This window comes from Chlamydotis macqueenii, chromosome 1, assembly GCF_036417535.1.
Source record: "Chlamydotis macqueenii isolate bChlMac1 chromosome 1, bChlMac1.mat, whole genome shotgun sequence".
In the NCBI taxonomy this organism is placed as follows: Eukaryota; Metazoa; Chordata; class Aves; order Otidiformes; family Otididae; genus Chlamydotis; species Chlamydotis macqueenii.
Genome location: NC_141556.1, coordinates 1,009,593 through 1,017,057, shown reverse-complemented (window position 1 = coordinate 1,017,057; position 7,465 = coordinate 1,009,593). Strand labels below are relative to the sequence as shown.

Below are 7,465 nucleotides of genomic sequence, written 5' to 3'. Positions count from 1 at the left end.
CCCCGCCTCCCCGCACCGCGCCCCCCGGCGGCCCGGAGGTCCCGCGCCCGCCGCCCCCCCCCCCCCCCCCCCCCATCGAGACGGCGCCGGCTGCGCAGAGCGGCCCGCGGCCGGGTGTCACGGCGGGCGCGGCCGGGAGCGGGAGGTGGCGGCGGCCTGAGCCCCGCGGCGGCCGAAACACGGCGGGACGCGGCCGCCGCTCAACCCACCTCACCCTGCCCCGCTCCCGCTGCTCCCCGGAGCTTCACCCCTCCGCCCGCAGCCCCCCGCTCGCCCCGCAGCCCGACTGGGCCGGGCCCGGCCGGCTCGGGCCTCCCCGGCCTGCACCGAGGGGCGGCCGCCCGGTGGCCGCGGCTGGGCCCGGCCCGTGGCAGGGGCGGCAGCGGCGGGGAGGGTGTCCAGCAGAGCCGGGCTTGGCACGGGCTGGACCTTATCTAAAGTAAATGGCAAAGGGTAATCGGCGACCTCGCGGGCTGGGGTTCTGTGAGATGTGGGGCACGTGAGCTCCGCGGCACGGGCAGTGGCATCGAGGAAATGCGAAAATTCAGCGGCAGATAACAGTTCCGTGGCAGATTTCCTGAGGGGCTGGCTAGAAACTGTTCACTTCTGTGTTTTTCTTTCTCTCCTTACTTATTGCGAGGCTGCTGTTCAGTTCCAGTCGTGGAGCAGATCAGCGCTAGGGCCGCTGTAAGGAAAGCACGAGAAGGCACCGACGTAGGCTTGTACCGACCCGCTCTGAGCATCCCCTGCGCCCCGTGCCTCCTGGAGAAGTTCTTCGGAATTACGCGATGGAGAAGCCGGTGTTTGCTTGCACGAGCGGTAACCTCAGTCCTAACATCAGCCGTGTCAGCTGGGCTGCAAAGCCTCGTTGTTGGGCTCAAAAAGAGTTTTGTTGTCTAATTTTATGGGAAAAGATGTACACGCTTCTGTGTGCTCCCGTGGTAAACTGCGTCATGACCCAAAGGTACAAACTGGGGGTAATTCTGTCAAAACCAATAGAATTGTTCCTGATGTACAGGATTTTAGAGAAGAATCTGCCTTATTGACTATTAGATATATAGAGAAAGATTCTTTCACCACCATAGAGAAATTTGTGTCTTTTCCTTTGGCCGTGTGTCCAACATACTGATGAATCTGGGACTCATTTTAGGATTCCAATACTTGTCTGTCCTGCAATACAACTCTTGGAAATGGCCTCTGAGAAGAGGGAGCTGGAGACCTCGGACCTGTGCTGGCTCTGTGTCTAGGATAGATTCCAGTTCAGAGTAAAGGTGTGTGTTTCGATATTAAAGTCTTTCAGCTGGTGTTTTGGTACTTCTCAGATGTTATAAGGACTTTCCTTACCCCTTTTGTTCACAGTAAATTTTGTTCTCCTTGGCAAGCCAGTGATGTATGTGTGGCCGCAGTGAAGACAGCTCCGTGAGACCCCTCGGCAATCAGATTAAAGGCGCTGTTTATTATGAGACTAAGGATTATGTGGAAAAAAATGTCAGGTATTTTAAATTTAGATTATATTTCTTATATTTTCATCATGCCCCTCTTCTGGCAAGAATCGGCTATAAGCTTGGTGGGTTTTATTTTCACTTGTTTTCTTTGATTGTCCTACACGTGTAGTAAGAAAGAAGAGCGTGTTAGGATTTTCTAAGATTGTAAGTAGGACCACAGTAGATGTGTCTCGTATGCTGGACGTCTGCAGAGACCTCACCAACATTTCAGACGATCCTGGTGGTGAAACTGGCTGACCAAAAAAGTCCTCAACAGGAAGACTGAAGAGCTTGTTCTCATGTGGCTGTATGGTGACGGCTATGTAGAATCATAGAATCCCAGAAGGGTTTGGGTTGGAAGGGACCTTCAAGCCCACCCAGCCCAACCCCCCTGCCAGGAGCAGGGACATCTCCAACCGGATCAGGTTGCTCAGAGCCTCATCCAGCCTGGCCTGGGATGTTTCCAGGGATGGGGCACCCACCGCCTCTCTGGGCAGCCTGTAAATGACTGGACATAACATTAATATCAAACAAGTAATGTAATCATAACAAAAATTCTTCACATACAGTGTGCCGAGAGCCTATAATAAACAATAATCAGTATTACTTAACAGTTAATATTACAATTCACTAATTGTGCTAGCGTGGCACCTCTGCACCCTGATAATGGGCCACAGCTGTGTTCAGCAAGGTGCAGTACGACCCAGAGAAGGAGATGGTATGGCTTAGGCATGAAGAAACAGCACGTCAAGGTAATCGTGAAGCACGGAAAGAACCGAAAGACGAGGGGGTGATGCTGGTTAGCAGAGCCTGTGACGGTCCCACCACATCATTAACCTGCCCGTGGTGTTGCTGCCTTGCGTTATGCTGCTGTTTGGAAAACAATTTCTGACCACGTGCAGCTGCTGTGTCATAACACACATGGGCTGTCTGAGGGCAGGCCTGGCATCTGATCTGTGCTTTGATACCTCCTGACAATTTACACAAGCTGAGGACATGCCCAGAGCGTTTTTGGTTTAATGTTGTCTAAACACAAGAGCTTTTAGAATTAATTTCCTCAGCTTATCTTGAAACAAAACCAGGGGAGGCTTTAAGCCCTGATGGGTATCTGGCTCGGCAGCTCTTCCGCGAGGGGTGGGGAGGGCGTTGGTCTGTGCTCCTCTTGATGTCTGCCGAGAACGCTGCAAAGTGGTATTTTCTCCAGGAGAAGAGTTTAATCTGCGCTGCATGGAGGGGTGGGCCTTGTGAGCGTTGGGTCTCTACGAAGCAGCTAATGACAGGCCCACAGTTTCGAGCCGTTCGAGCGCCTGTATGCTCCTGGACCATATTTGGGCAATGAAGGTTCTGCAGGAGGCGAGGACGCTGCAGATCTGATCCTCTCCAAAGCTCCGGCCTCGCCGGAGATACTGTGCTGCACAGGGCCAGCATGTCGTTTTTGCACGGCTCCTAAGCAACCTGAGTAAACAGAACATTTCGCAACCTCAACCACAGTGGTTGCTACACTTTCATCTATAATTATCTTTTGCATCAGAGCTCTCAAGAGCAACCGGCCTACCAGATTTTGCAGGATATTTTGCATTCAGCTTCGGTTTGCGTGCCTTTTCTCTTGCATTGCCAGGCAGGATAATATTCCCCAGACAAGAGGAGAAACATAAATACCCTGCAGACTAGAGGAACGTGCAACATGCTGTAAGCCAAGAAATGTTAGCTCGCCAGCCTCGCTGCTGATTGCTGTTTATATTCTGTGCACTTCAGAGCTTTGTTATTTGAACAAGGCCTTATAACTTGCCCCAAAAGGCAGCCAAATATAATTCTTGGTGTTTGGAAAGCCCGATACACAAATTATATTTAGGAAAGGAGCCTGTGACTCCAGCAGAATGAATTCAGGCTCTTCCCCTCCTCCCTTCAGTGTTCCTCAGAATTAACGTCAAAACTGCAGCTTGGCGATCCCGAGACAATGTCCATTCTCGGCACTGGATCACACTTCATTTCTGAGCCAGGAATAGAGCCCAGCATTCTCGGTCATCACGATCCTATTTCTGGTCGTGTGGGCTCCTAGCAAAACGTGTGCCCAGTCCCGCTCTAGGTGTGAATCTCGGGGAGGCTCAGGCTCACTCCTCCGGTTCCAGACCTGGGGAGCTGTGCTCAGGGTCTGAAATCCCCAATGCTCATTGCGCTGAGGGTCTGCAGACCCAAGTATCGGTACTCTGCCCGCGTCTTTGCTGCAGTGATCTTTGGGTTTCTGACAAAAACCTCTGGTTTTTATGCTTTTTCACTGAACTTCAAATTCAGAATGGAAGCTTCCTTAGAACAGGGTTCAACTCTTCAAAGAAACAAATGAACCCTCAGTAGCTAGTAGCCCAGCAAGTCGCACAAGAAAACACGATTTAATATGTCCCGACTGCTTGATGTGTAAATCGCCTTATTTGAGTTGGAGACTGGCAGCTTTTCAAGCTCAGATGTTGACGACATCACTTGAGTTGATTTTGTTCCGATGGGAAATACGCGCTCAACGCTAAGGAAAAAAGCGAGAGCGTGTTCACCAGCCTTGTAGCCCAAAGACTGAGCGTTTGCATGCCGACGGGAGATGCAATTACGCATGCTAATACCCGGGGTGCAAGCCCGACGAAAGCAGGGCCAACCGCCCCGGGACTGGACGGGGTGCTAGGCGGAAACCGCGGCTGTGCGTACCGGTCTGCAACAGCGCAGGTGGTGAAATCACAGTGCCGGCTGTCCTCGTCGGGAGCAGCGGGGTGAAGTCTCGTTGTGCCCTTCGAGGCCCTGTTTGGCCACCTGCGAGAATGAGTTTTGTACATTGCGTGCTCACACAATTTGGATCGTTTCCGAATTGTCTGTGTCCGTTACTGTTAGCGTCAAGAATATGCTTAATGACATCCAAATTGGCGTGACGACAGCTTTGCTATCTGGGAGAGCTTGCGGCTGAGCTGCTGTTCCGCAAGGCTTTTTGACACGGCACAACGACAGGCAGACTCAGCCTCTTCATCCCTTTCCAAGACGGCGAGAGCCAGAACGGCGGCTCCATCCCAGCGCGTGAGTTACTGTTAATTGGAGCAGAGCTGGCACTGTTGTACCTCGCTGCTTCTTTCTGTTCATTCTGTCTGGCTTTTGAAACCATCGGTGGGGAAACCAGGCTGACAGAAAACACCACGTCAACAGCAAAGCTGTTTCTTTTTCTTATTCACAGGCGTTAGGATTTAAAAGTAAAAGCCCTTTTCTGTAACGTGGTGAGATCACTCTACTAGTTTAGTACGAAATGGTAAAAATCCTTGGGAATTTTACTATAAAACTGTCAAAGAGGCGGTCCTTTTCTGGATATATTTGTGCTGCATTAGAAGCTAAGTAATCATAAGATCATTCAAGGTGTGTGTTTTTAAGTACACTGAATGTGGACAGCATGAATTTCAATAAACAGTTGCCCTGGAAATGCTAAAACCGTTGGAGGAAGGACACTAAATGATCAGCTGCTTCCTGCCAAGGAAAGCTGAAGCATCGGTGAGCGGACAGTAACATGATAATATTTTTTGTTACTTAACATGCCGGTGTGGATTTTAACAACAGTAAAGGATGTGGAATCTAAAATTACTGAATTTTCCTGTGTGCACCAGTAGGCAAACGCTGAATTTTGTATCTGTTTGGACAGGCGACAGGTCGTACCTGTATTCAGCATGAGCAGCGGCAGAAGAGACCGACGGTTTGCTCGCGGAAGACAGCTGCCCGTGTGAAACAAGCAGGGTCTGGGAGCCAGGCGGTTTTCCCTGCTTAAGCAGCTCTCCCTGTTCCTGTACCTGCGTCCTGGCCGGGGAGAGGTGAGCTGGCAGCCGCAGCCCCTGCTCGCTGCCAGGCCCAGATAGTTCAGCTGTATTTCAGTGCGTTTCCTAGAGCTGGAGGAGGAGGAAGCTGTTCCAAGACTCTGGAAATCAGCTGGGGAAGGCAGGGTCTACGGCCCGGCCCTCCTGCGCTCCCTGGGGACATGAATACGCTCTGGGGACGGCTGGAAGACTTGGGAATTTGCTTGGATAGCTGTCGTCGTGTCCCCGGCAGCCGCAATATGCCACAAAAAAAATGCTTTGTAAGCTCATTACCCCCCAACAGACAAACCAGAGAAATGAAACTTCTGAGCTTGTACTATTTTTTTTTCTTGTTAATGGTCAATGAAGTGTTCATTGCCCTGCTGCGTACCATGAGAAGTCTGGGAGCCTTATCTTCAAGCCCTTATGGTGAATAAAGAAGCGTAAACTAGAAATTTTGCCCAGTTAGTTATGGGTCAAATTTTTGGTGGCATTTCTGTGCCAAAAAACCTCAAACCCTATCGTGTAAACAGGGCAGTATAAAACTGTGTGTTTTTTTCACATGCCTGGCTGTGAAACCCCACATTTTCCCTTGCTATCATCTCCCTCCACGGCACGTTTGCCCCCACGGCTGTTCCGGCAGGCGCTTCCACGGCGGATCTGTCCGCAGGTTCTGCAGCAGACACGTACGCGTTAAATTTTAACCGTGTGTACGCAACATTGGCAGGGTCAAGGCCTAACTAAGACTGACGAAGAAGAGGAGACGTAGCACCGAGTCTAACGGCAGGCACTCACTTTGGCACTAAGAGAAGAATTGGATCGGTTCCTCTGGGGTTCCTGCGTGATGCTGGCACTTGGGAAGCGGTTTATTCGCGTGGGAAGGCGAATCTGGGCAAGGCAACAATGAAATCCCAACCCCGCGCGCAAGCGTGACTAAGAGAGATCTTGGGCCGGGCTCCGAGCCCGGGGAAGGTGTCCCAGCCCAGGGCATGGGGGCGGAACTGGCCGGTCTGTAAGGTCCCGTCCAGCCCCACTCTATGATGTCGTGGTCTTCCTCCTCAGCACTGTTTTCGTCCACGGTTTGGGTTGTCCCTTTCTCCTCCTCCTCCTTTCCCCATCACGCTCCCCCCTTTCTCCTCACACTCGCCCCCAAATCCCAGGACGCGGTGGCCCGTGTCACCCCAACGTTGAATCCCCCCGTGCCAGTGCCCATCTGCAGCCTCTCCCCGCTATTCCCGGTGCCCCCTACACGGGTGGGGAACAGGGGGCCTCCCCCCTCCCGTTACCTGTGGCTGTCCCCTCCCCGGGCCTGTGTCCCCCCCGGGGCCGTGAGCCACCCCCGCGGGCCTGCCCGCCCGTCACTGAGAGCCACCCCGGGGGCCCGTCCCCCCGCCGCGGAGGCCTGTGACCCCGTCCCCGAGGCTGGGACCGGTCCCACGGGGCCCTGTCCCCGGGGCCGCCCCACCGGGCCCCGGCCCCGGCCCCGGCCCCGGCCCCGGCCCCGGCCCGCGGATCCGCCCCCTGCCTGCGGCCACGCCCTCTCAGCGCCCGGCCCCGCCCCCTCGCCGCTCGGCCCCGCCCCTCCCGCCGCCCCCCCCGCGCGGCGCTGGGCAGCAGCGGGGCCGCCGCCATTTTGGAGGCAGCCGGAGCGCCCGCAGCTCGCCGCTTCGCCGCCCGCTGTCAGCACAGCCCCGGCCCGCCGCGTTCCGCTTCGGGCGCGGCCCATGCCCGCCGGGCCGCCGGCCCTCGCAGCCAGGCAGCGCGTCAGCCGCCTCGCCGCGGGGCGGAGGGCAGGCCCGGACCCCCAAGCAGGTGAGACCCGCGGCCGGGCCCCGCCGCGGAGCTGTCACCGCCGCCCGCCCGCCCTCCTGCCGCCGCCACGGGACTCGGGCGGCGGGTTGCGCCCCGCCGCGGGGCCCTTCCGCCTTCCGGAGCCGGAGCGCTGGGCCCGGCGAGCCGCGGAGGCGGTGCGCGGCCTGCAGCCCCGCCGGCCCCGCCGCCGCCTCCGCTCCGGCCTCCTCGGCGGCGGCGACACCCCCTCCCCACCCCCCGGGCCGCCGGGACGAGTCGGTCACCGGTGCCGCTGGGCTGCGGGGCCGCGGCCGGCTGCCGCTGGTTTGTTTTTCACTGTTTTGGGCGGTTTTTATTTTTTTTTAATAGCCCGTAGCCCCG

General features: G+C 55.6%; 1 protein-coding gene and 1 long non-coding RNA gene across 4 annotated transcripts in view; both read left to right on the top strand.

The window, feature by feature from the left end:
* Positions 1-712: 712 nt before the first annotated feature.
* On the top strand, positions 713-2,616 carry LOC147601934 (uncharacterized). Its single transcript, XR_015258053.1, has 3 exons — positions 713-964; positions 1,151-1,271; positions 1,360-2,616. It is a non-coding gene; the product is annotated as an uncharacterized LOC147601934 (long non-coding RNA).
* Positions 2,617-6,931: 4,315 nt separating this feature from the next.
* Positions 6,932-7,465, top strand: part of PPP6R2 (protein phosphatase 6 regulatory subunit 2) — a 96,947-nt gene continuing 96,413 nt past the window's right edge. For 2 of the 3 annotated variants that reach the window (XM_086743817.1, XM_086743807.1), the window contains exon 1: positions 6,932-7,105. The gene's annotated coding sequence lies outside the window, so the exon portion shown is untranslated. The remainder of the gene's footprint in view (positions 7,106-7,465) is intronic. The other variant, XM_086743824.1, reaches the window with a different exon arrangement.